Genomic DNA, 11,078 nt, shown 5'->3' on the forward strand with positions numbered 1-11,078 from the left:
AAAAGTATCCAGTGAGCTTATGTTGAGCTCCAGGTTGGTGCTGAAGACTTAATAGCCCTTATCCCTTTGCACACAGGAGCTCTCACTTTTACTCCTGTCGGGTGGGAAGTGATAGGGGAACTTTGGCCTCCCCATTCCAGCTCAGAGATCCTGGCAGCCAAGGACTGTTTCTTAAGATCCCTTGCTGCTTCCCTAGGCTGTTCCTACTGGTGCCCGCTTGCAGGCATCCTTCATAGAGCTGTACTCTCTGGCTCCCTCTCCCTGGAAGCCTGACTCCTCATGCAGGTTTTTCCCAGTACGTTGCTGGGGAGTGTCGTCAGATGTTTAGAAGTCTAGGCTCTAGACTGTTCTCAATGGTAGCAGATGACAGAACGAGGAGTAATGGTCTCAAGTTGCAATGGGGGAGGTTTAGATTGGATATTAGGAAAAACTTTTTCACTAAGAGGGTGGTGAAACACTGGAATGCGTTACCTAGGGAGGTGGTAGAATCTCCTTCCTTAGAGGTTTTTAAGGTCAGGCTTGACAAAGCCCTGGCTGGGATGATTTAACTGGGACTTGGTCCTGCTTCGAGCCGGGGGTTGGACAAGATGACCTTCTGGGGTCCCTTCCAACCCTGATATTCTATGATTCTATGTTCGGCTGCGTGCATGTTCCCTCCATATGCCATCCCAGCTCTACGTAGACAGCTGGCACGGCAGACCTCGAGCGAACCATCCAATGGCCACAAAATCAGTTAAGGTGCGAAGGCACCAAGCCAAGTTTATTGTTAATGAAGCATGGTCCTGTCTCCCCAGATCAATGTCTACAGTTATATTAGAACAGGTATGCCCATGACAATGGACACAGCTGTCAGTGGCTGGACTTTCCACTGCCCCCTCGGCTGGCCAAAGACACTCCCTCAGAGATACATCTTTATACACAGATACAAACAAGCTACATACTGCCCCGATGTATTAGGTTGACACCCATTGCCTTGTACATTGGTTTGATCAAAACATGTCTATCCATCATGCTGTCGTCCTGACTTTATCTTCAGGATGGGTGAGTATGTCCTTGTTATCTTTGGGGGATGTGTTTGGTATCAATGCGTTCTCATACCACCTTTCTGGAATGTATTTGCATATATATTCTTATGCCTAGCACTACTTAGGAATGTGTGCTTCTGCAGTATCAGCCCTGTTCTTGCTAGATTCTGTGAGCAGGGCCTGCCTCTTGCTCACAACTTAACTTGTTAATATTAGCAAGTTTTGACCATTACTTTAGCCCAGGCCTCAGGCCTCACACCAGCTCTCTGAGACATGGGCTTATGTTTCAGGCCCTCTTCCTACATTCCTCTTACTACAGGGACCCTCCGGCAACCACCCTTCCCTGCCTAAGCTGTAGCTTTTTATCCCAGCTGTCTCCAACCAGCCACTTACTCACAGTTGGAAAGGTAAATGCTTCATTTACTAAGCCGTTCACAGCTGCTACTGTTGTGGGTTCTGTACACCGCATCATAGGTATGTTGTAACTGCCAGAGGTATTTGTACCAATTAGCTTAAATAGAAATCTCTGGCCAAACTAATCTCTTATTCAGGCAAAACAAAACCACAATTTAAGTCAGTTGAGGGTTTTTTGCCCCCTATAGATTCCGCAGGATTTAATCCTCAACCACTGGATTCTGTTTTGCATTTGCTTTATATTTAAATTTCATTTAGTTTTTTTTTATTTTAACATGCCAAATAACCTCACTGTGAATGCATTACCAGTCTTTTAAATGCCTTCTGTTTATCCTTGAGGCTGTCACCTCCAACTTCGTTCTAAACTGCTTTGGATTAGTGTTTTTGTAAAATTAAATTTCAGTGAAATGAATCTAAATGTGATTCCTGCCTAGTTAGTACTGAAATGCCATGTTCTTAAACAGTGTGCTACATTTTCTGGATAAAGTTTTTTCACCCTCCTCTAGCAATCCTTACAGTCACAACAGAACCTTCCGAGGCATGGGCCTTCCAAGAATCTCAAATGATATGAACAAATCCACATTAATTTCTGTTCACTTATTAGATCTGGATTATTTGAAGGAACACTGGTAAAAGCTTTCAATCCAGCTTGCTCAAAGAATGGATTGTTTTATTGTGGTGCGTGGAACTAGGAGACAGTGATGGATTTAGTTATTTTACGTTTAATCAGTCTTTACCTGTTTGTGGCACAGAGGCCCACCAGTGGTTTGCTACACTCTCAGCAACTCTTCAGGCCTAACATACTCACTATACCTAACACGGTTGTCATGCTAGATACCCAAAAAGTGGCATGTCACCTCACTGGAAAACTAGTAACTCACGGATTAGTATTCTTGTGTGTAGTAGTATTCTTGTGTGATATAGGTACAATGTGTATACAAAGTTATAAATATGTGCTAGAATTGTGTTCTTAAAATATGTTTGACAGGCAATGGATAATCAGAGTCTGGCTTGCACAAAGGACTGTGTATTTGCTTGTCTGACCAGCCTAGTCATCAGGCAGAGGCAATGAAGTTATATTTACATAGAACAAAGCCATCAGCTTAACAAATGAGGGAGATGTTACCCACAGTTTTCAGAACCCACAGCAGTGGTAACTTACCTGTTTCACTCCAGGCAGTCTCAGGAGTAAATCAATAGGAACACAGCAATTCCATCTGAAAAGATGGAGCATGCTTACTTGCATTAATCTAAAACTGCAGTTTATTGGATTTAAGCACACAAATGTTTATCTAAAATCTGGAATGGTATTGAGTTATTAACTGCAGGTTCTCAGTGGCCAGTTGCTTACCTGCCAGGGAGGAAAGGTGTCAGGAAAAACATCTCAAGAAAGCTTCAGAGGACTGTGCCAAAGTACACTATATTAGCTAGTCTTTTATAACTAATTTATAAAAAACACAAGTCATAGTGGCCACTACCAAACCACCACGTTTCCTAACTTTCAATAAACTACTTAACATTCCTAACAATCTTAATCATAACACTTCTATATCAAAGGCACCCAAATTCAAGGTTTTTGTCCATTATTCTCTCCCCTCCTCCCATTCTGATTAGCAGAAACTGCCAGATAGTTTTGACCTTGTCTCTAAAAGCCTGCTTTCAAATTAGAACACCACATAGTACCGAGTTATTGTATTAATTCATGGTGGCTGAATGCACATAATATGGTTGCAATTAGCTTGATCATATTCTGGGGTACACACCCCTCAAATCCAGGGTAACAGATGGCTATGAAGACAGGGGTCTGAACTTTAAATGACACAATCAGTGGATTCAACTGCTTATATACAATATCACCATTATAAAACTGTATCAAGTACACTTCTCAAAGAATAGATTCCAAAGGTTTACTGATTATAAGAACAAAGGGGTAGGGGAGGAGAATTTTAGTCTTAGAAATGTATTTTTACTTTTGTTTGTTTGTAACCATTTCTATCCTTATTCCTTATACTTGGTATCACTTAAACCTATGACTGTTTAATAAACTCACTTTACTTTCACTATAAACCAGTTCAGTGCTGTGACTGAAATGAGTAAAAAGAAAAGGAGTACTTGTGTCACCTTAGAGACTAACAAATTTATTTGAGCATAAACTTTCGTGAGCTACAGCTCACTTCATCGGATGCATTCAGTGGAAAATACAGTGGGGAGATTTATATACATAGAGAACATGAAACAATGGGTGTTACCATACACACTGTAACGAGAGTGATGGTAACACCCATTGTTTCATGTTCTCTATGTATACAAATCTCCCCACTGTATTTTCCACTGAATGCATCCGATGAAGTGAGCTGTAGCTCACGAAAGCTTATGCTCAAATAAATTTGTTAGTCTCTAAGGTGCCACAAGTACTCCTTTTCTTTTTGTGAATACAGACTAACACGGCTGCTACTCTGAAAACTGAAATGAGTGTTTGTCAAACTCCAGTTAAATTAGTGAATTGCAGTGTATTGTCTCTTTAAAGGAGCAACAAGATTAATAATGTTTGAGAGTTTTCCAGGAAAGGCCTGGACACTGCAGGGAGACATCCTTGGGAAATTGGGATTCACTGTTACCCGCAAAGCAAAATCTGGACTGGCAGAGCTTTGAAGAGTTTACTGGCAAAGCCGACAAGTGTGTCAGGAGTTCTCACACAGCTCAGCAATAACAAAACTCAGTAAATACCCCTTAATTCTCCACCCACCGGCACACACCTTGCTACAAATCACAGCTATAATACATCAAAGACTAAACACCACAATTTGAACTCCCTCAGCCCATCCTTCTCCACATGCCCCTTTATTAAACTATCCTTTCCTGGCACTCTTACTTATGGATGTTTGTTATATTAGCAGGGGGTAGTGTAGTAAAGTAAACGTAAAAATACATTTCTAAGACTAAAACTATGTCTGGCAAGTTACAATCTTTGCCTAAGCAGATTTCTCACTCCTACCTTTGCCTGTTTGTAGGTGTCTGTCCCAGAGCTGTAGTCTCAAGCTATCTCACCTTGGCATTTCAGTAGCATTTCTCAATGTATCTTTTACCCAGCTTGTTACTGGTGTACTTTCTCAATCACCCTGCACTGCCTCAGCTGCTGTCTTTTATCCCAGCTGGGGTTAATTGGCTAGTCAGTCGCAGCTGGAAAGGTAACTGGCTCATCTATTAACTCCTTCCTGGCTGCCACAACATGGGGTCTCTACACTCTATTTCAGGGCCCAGAACTTTGCACCAACCACACAAAATGACACTGATCCTAGATAATCTATCCTCCGTTTGAAATTTCACCCAGTGCATGCTAGGGCAGGACTTTGGGAATTTAGTCAATGCTGTGTGATTTCACAGAGGTTTAAGGCCAGAAGGGACCACTACCTCCTCTAGTCTGACTTCCTATATAACAGAAGCCAAAGAATTTCACCCCATTGCTCCTGTATTGAGCCCAGTAACTTGCTAAAGCATGTCTTTCAGAAAGGAATCCCGCCTTGATTTCAAGACACCCAGGGATGGAGGATCCATCCACCATTTCCTTTGATACTTAGTTTCAAGGGTTAGTGCCCCTCACTGTTAAAAATGTATGCCTTATTTCTGATTTGAATTTGTCTGATTTTAACTTGCAGCCATTGGTTCTGGTTATGACTTTTCCTGTTAGATTAAAGAATGCTTTCGCACCCCCCAAGCCCTCTCAGAGGCCCACAGAGGCCCGGGCCACTTCCAGCTTTTGAGGCCCCTAGCCATAATAAAAATAAAAAATGACGACACATGAAAACAAAATAAGGTGCCAAAAAAAGAGAGTGAGACATAATCTGAATATTGTTTTATTGAACAAATGCTTTTCTAGCCTTTCCCTGTGCACATGCACTAATTATTGAGGAAAAATCATGCGCATAAAAGCAAGTTGCGAAACTTATCAGATGCCAAAAAATTAACAAGTGTCTAAATCTGAGGCCTCCTTTGAGCTTGAGGCCCAGGCCAAATGGGCCTCCTGGCCCCACTCTGGTTGGCCCTGGCATCCACTATTTTCTTCCCACGAAGAACCTCTCGATCTTTTTGATAAACAAATTCAGCCACTTAAGTCTTCTGTAAGGCATTTTCTCCAGCTCTCAAATCATTGATGTGGCTCTTTTCTGTATTCTCTCTGTATGCATGTGAATAAGCATACTGGGGAAACCTGAGCAATAAAGCCCCAGATATATGTACTGACATGACTCAGGTAGATTCAGCTCACTGTCGAATCTCAGTGTCTCGATTCCTCATTAACTTGGGACATAGCAAACATGAAACTTGTTATACACTCAGCCAATATTATAATGAAAACTACATTAGGCAATATTGTCTATTACAATCTCTTATCTTTGCCTTCATAAGCATCTGAGTATCTTTTCTCTGGCTGTCACCAGAACAAAAAGTCACACATCATGGAAGTGCTATCTGCAGAGCTGATTTCAAATATAATTACTGTTTTATTTCAACCCGACTGGCATTTTTTAAAAATACTACATGGGATGCTTTTGCTCATCTGCATTACTTTCTTGAGGTGGTCCTGGGTAATTATCCTAATGAATATCAGCCTTGATTCAGACTTCTGCATTCTCTCCTCAGCTGCTCTCCTTGAATGTACTGATCACGTCAAGTTCCTTTTGGAAAAGGGGCTGTTAAATGAGGATTGTACTTTATGATTTAGAGGCAACTTCTGACAGCGCAATCACCTGTCTCTTTGTAAGAAGCAACGGTAGCTCACAGCCATGCTGATGCTAACCTGAGTGCCATAGCTTTTCTGCATGCTTGTATCAGAGCTTAAGTATTCCAAGAGTGTTTATATGACTGATAACTTAACCATGGGCATCCCACAGAGCCTCATCTTTGGCTTGTTCAAATTTGTCTCAATTTTAAATGGTCCCTGAGCTTCCAGAAAGGGTTTCAATTGCCATAAAAGCACTGCTCTTACTGTTGCCTCATCATAGCCAATCTGTTCTGATAACAATTATGGGTCACATTTTATACAAATGTGTTTGGCCTGCCGGTATTTTGTGGAAATTACGCAATCGGAATCCAATTCTTCCCCTCTGCAATTTCCTCACATGGTTCATCAGAGAACATTGTCTCCTCACTGAAGTGGGCACTCATCTTTTAAGCACGGTGAGCTAACTCTAAAAAGGTGACTTTGTCAGGAAAGGAATGGGGGAGGGGGGAGGAGCTGTAGTCACACACTGGGGAACCGAGGAAAAAATGAATTAGAGGGAGTTACTGCAGCTGCAATGCCATGGAGACCCAGGCTGTCCATCGAAGCAATTCTAGAGAGGTAAAATGGGTGTAAAGATGGATGCTTGTGAAGCTGTTTAAATAGAGAGTTACCTGTCTTATGTTGTCTCACTAATTACTCTGTGCCACAACCAGGTCCCATCACACTCTCTGGATGGACACCAGTCAGTTGTGATTGGATCCAACCGCTCAATCCCACCTCTCTCTAAAACCCATGTGCCTGGGCAGTTAACGCTCACTGTTCTGGCTCTGGGTCTCTCAGGTGCACTCCTAGGTGCAGACCCATGTCTGACACCCTTCTTGGACAATGGGACCCACAGTCCAACTGCCGAGACCCCAGAATCAGCACCTCAGCCCCCCTGAACCCCCAGTTTCTTAGACACATTCCCCCCACCCCCACAAGCCTGCCTGACAGGGAGCTCTGGTTTCCTAGTTATACCCATCAGGGACAACATGGCAGTAAAGCAAGGCCCACAGGCTTAGCAAAGGAATTTCTTATACAAATACATTTTACTCTTAACTAAGCACAAGAGACTTTCAGATCCATGGAAAACAACAAACTCCTGAACACAATCCCCATCAGTGTTCTCACCACCCCGAGTCTGGCCAAATCTGTAGGCAGATCAGCTCTTCCTGGCTACTTGGCCTGGTCTTCTGCCTGTGGTGTTGGAGCAGCCTCCCTCCTCAGAGAAGTGGCTTCCCTCCTTAAATAAAGTCTCTCCTCTTTAGTCAGGTGGTCAGTGGCAGCTCTTCCAGCCATGTGCTTAGATCGGGGATTCAAGCCCACTCCTGAGAGACTGGTTTCTGTGTAGAGAGTCCATCCAAAATTAATGACCCCTACCGGCAGCAAACCCATTGTTCCACTAGGGAAGAGTTGTTCAGAGTTGATGGCCCTTGTTAGGGCTGAAGAGGTGACCCATTCCCTGGCACAAGCCCACAGTGTCCAGAATAGACTGTCCTTGTCAGAACTGGCTGGCTTTCAACACCACCTGGATGGCTTTACCCACGCTGGAGGCTCCTATGCAAAGAGAAGGTTACAAGGAAGGTTACAATCAAAATGATATTCAGAGAACAAAATGGAGACATGCCTCCAATCTGTCATATCCTATATATGTGATTGTGATATTCAGGACTAAGCGCATGCACATACAGGTAAACTTCAGAACAAAACACAGCTAACCAAATGTCTGGTTGCAGGCCAGCAGCCTGCCTACAATACCTTTATCATTCCTGTCACTCTTACCTCTAACCCCAAGGAAGGGCAAAAGCATTTAAATGCCTTAGCTCCTTTCTTATTTCCAAGTTACCCCCTACATGGGCCATCTTCTGTCAGCCTAGGTGCTCTTCACTATATATTTTACAGGAGGGAAATACCATAGTCTCAAGCCATCAATTCCTGGTACAGGGGAAAAAAAACTTTCAGCATGTGTTTAAGTGTTTTCCTGAATTAGAGCCTTAATGGGTGAAATATCTACATTTCCATGTAAAATTTGCAAAGCTATTCAGGATCCTTTAGGAAGAAAGATTCTACTATATTCATGTAAGATACAGTATTATCGCCACAAACATAACCACGTGGCATGTGTCCACACTAGAATAATAGGCATTTTTTATCAAGGAACCCAGACCCACGTGAATTCACTGGGTTTGTGTTCCATTTCATACTCGACATTCAGTCCAGGTGCAATGCGAGATCTGCTAAGCTTCACAGACCATGAACTTGGAGACAAATGACTGTCGTAGAATTTTGTTATAAATCTGGAGAAATCCGCTGCGTTTGGGTGTTTGAACCTTAAAACTCAAAGGGTTGGATCTCTGGTGAACTGAAACAAACAAAAATATTTGCACAAACACTCCACACTGAAACCACCACTTTCTTCCCCCAGTCTTTACCTGCAAAGTAATCCTCTTATTACTGATACCAACTCTTCATGTAACATTCAGGAGACTTGGTGCCCAAGGCTAGGGTTTCAATGGAGAAGAGAAATCCTTTTAGATTCTCCTTCATGATTATTTTAAGGTTTTCAGGTATGGTTGATTTCTACATGTACAAACTGTATCCAGCTATGGAAAGTCAGCATAAGGCCCTTTGCATTGCTTACACCCCACCTTGGGTGGGGAAGGAATGGTCACAACAGCCTTTTCACTTCATATGTACTGCCGGGGGGCTTCTCTGTGCAGCGACAAATAGGCTAGGAAAGAGGGGATTATTGAAAGCCTGGCCACAATACTTATATATGAGGAAGAATGGTCTTGTGGCTAAGGCATTTGCCTGGGCCTCAGAAAATGTGGGTTCAGCTCTGGCTTTTTGTGTGACCTTGGGCAAGTCACTGAGGGCCAGATTTTTAAAGGTAGACAGGTGCCTAAAGATGCAGATTTTATTATTCAGATTGCAAGCACTTAGGGTCAGGGTTCTCGCTCACTGAGCGTCTGCACTGTGCCTACCTCAGAGGGGCTCTGATCTCAGTTGGAGCCTCCGCTCTAGGCGCTACTTTAATATAAATAAAAGCAGTAATGATTGATCTGATGACTCAACACATCTTTTACAGGGAGTCTGTAGATACCGGGTCTGTCTATCCTGCAATCACAGGGTGCGATTACAGCTCAAGTAGACATACTCGAGATTTAACCTACCTAGCTCCGGTACTGGCGTGAAGTGCCCGAGCATGGGCTAGCCCTGTGAGTAGAGCCCCAGGGTTCTGGGTGGGCTTGCACAATCCTCGTTGAAGACCTTGGCGCTCCAGCTTCACTGCTCCAGTAGCTGAGGTAGCTAGCTCAGGTATATCTACTTGAGCTGTGATGACACCCTGTGATCGGAGAATAGACAGACCCACAGGGTGCAGTGCTCACTTTTCCAGCCCGTAGCTGGAATAGCCGCTGCAGCATGGCAGATCTGCTACCCGCCAAATGGGGTGGATTCCACCTTCCTCTGCCTCCCTGTTAATTCCCTGCAAAGTGTAAACTGCATTTCTTTCTGAAGGAGGCATGTGTCGCTAGTTTAGCCACACTGAGAAAAAGGAGCCTCCTTGGTCTCTCAAAAGTCTTTAAAAATCATCACGAATCATGAGAGTAACATTTTTTTAAATTCACGCCTAGAATCATAGAATCATGGAATATCAGGGTTGGAAGGGACCTCAGGAGGTCATCTAGTCCAACCCCCTGCTCAAAGCAGGACCAATCCCCAATTAAATCATCCCAGCCAGGGCTTTGTCAAGCCTGACCTTAAAAACTTCTAAGGAAGGAGAGTCCACCGCCTCCCTAGGTAATGCATTCCAGTGCTTCACCACCCTCCTAGTGAAAAAGTTTTTCCTAATATCCAACCTAAATCTCCCCCACTGCAACTTGAGACCATTACTCCTTGTTCTGTCATCTGCTACCACTGAGAACAGTCTAGATCCATCCTCTTTGGAACCCCCTTTCAGGTAGTTGAAAGCAGCTATCAAATCCCCCCTCATTCTTCTCTTCCATAGACTAAACATCCCCAGTTCCGTCAGCCTCTCCTCATAAGTCATGTGTTCCAGTCCCCTAATCATTTTTGTTGCCCTCCGGTGGACTCTTTCCAATTTTTCCACGTCCTTCTTGTAGTGTGGGGCCCAAAACTGGACACAGTACTCCAGATGAGGCCTCCCCAGTGTCGAATAGAGGGGAACGATCACGTCCCTTGATCTGCTAGAGAATATGTTTGTTTGCACACAGGAAACTAAAAGTGACAGGTTTCTGTTAAATATGTGCCATAGCTGGAGAAGCCATAAATAGCTCTGGAGATGATCATCTGACTGCAGAATGACTCATATTCCCCACATCGTCAAAGGTTGAGGGGGAATAATCAGAAGATAGTTTTTGCCATGACTACAGAATAGCTCCGCAGGTTATTTTTATCCTTCAAAGCTTCAAGCATTTATCTGAGAAGGGGGACAGCTGTGGATCCTTTTAGTCAAAAAAGGAAAAGAAACCGTGTCATATGTCATTCAAGAGGGGGAAGATTAATAGTGGTAGCAATACGCTGTAATACAGTAAAGCCTAATCTAACGACCAAGACCCAGATCTATACAGGTATTTAGGCCCCTAACTCCCATGGATTTCAATGGGAGTGGGCAGTAGGTACCTAAAGAATATTGAGGATCTGGGCCCCAAACCCTTTTTTGTTGTTGTTTCATAGATACCAAGGTCATAAGGGACCATTATGATCATCTCGTCTGACCTCCTGTATAACACAGGCCCTAGAACTTCCTAGGGCAGATCTTTTAGAATTACAGCCAATCTTGATTTAAAATTGGTCAGTGATGGAGAATCCACCATGACCTAAATTCCCTGTAAGCTACGCGGCCGTGCAGCAGCCTA

At 43.4% G+C, this 11,078-nt stretch overlaps 1 long non-coding RNA gene across 1 annotated transcript in view; it reads right to left on the bottom strand.

Moving 5' to 3' along the window:
- Positions 1-4,582, bottom strand: part of LOC119566154 — a 112,986-nt gene extending 108,404 nt beyond the window's left edge. Inside the window, exons 1-2 of the long non-coding RNA XR_005225262.2 lie at positions 4,435-4,582; positions 2,602-2,656 (exon numbers count right to left, since the gene is read on the bottom strand). This is a non-coding gene — a long non-coding RNA (uncharacterized LOC119566154). The remainder of the gene's footprint in view (positions 1-2,601; positions 2,657-4,434) is intronic.
- Positions 4,583-11,078: the final 6,496 nt, after the last annotated feature.

The sequence above is a fragment of the Chelonia mydas genome, chromosome 4 (assembly GCF_015237465.2).
Source record: "Chelonia mydas isolate rCheMyd1 chromosome 4, rCheMyd1.pri.v2, whole genome shotgun sequence".
Lineage (NCBI taxonomy): Eukaryota > Metazoa > Chordata > Testudines > Cheloniidae > Chelonia > Chelonia mydas.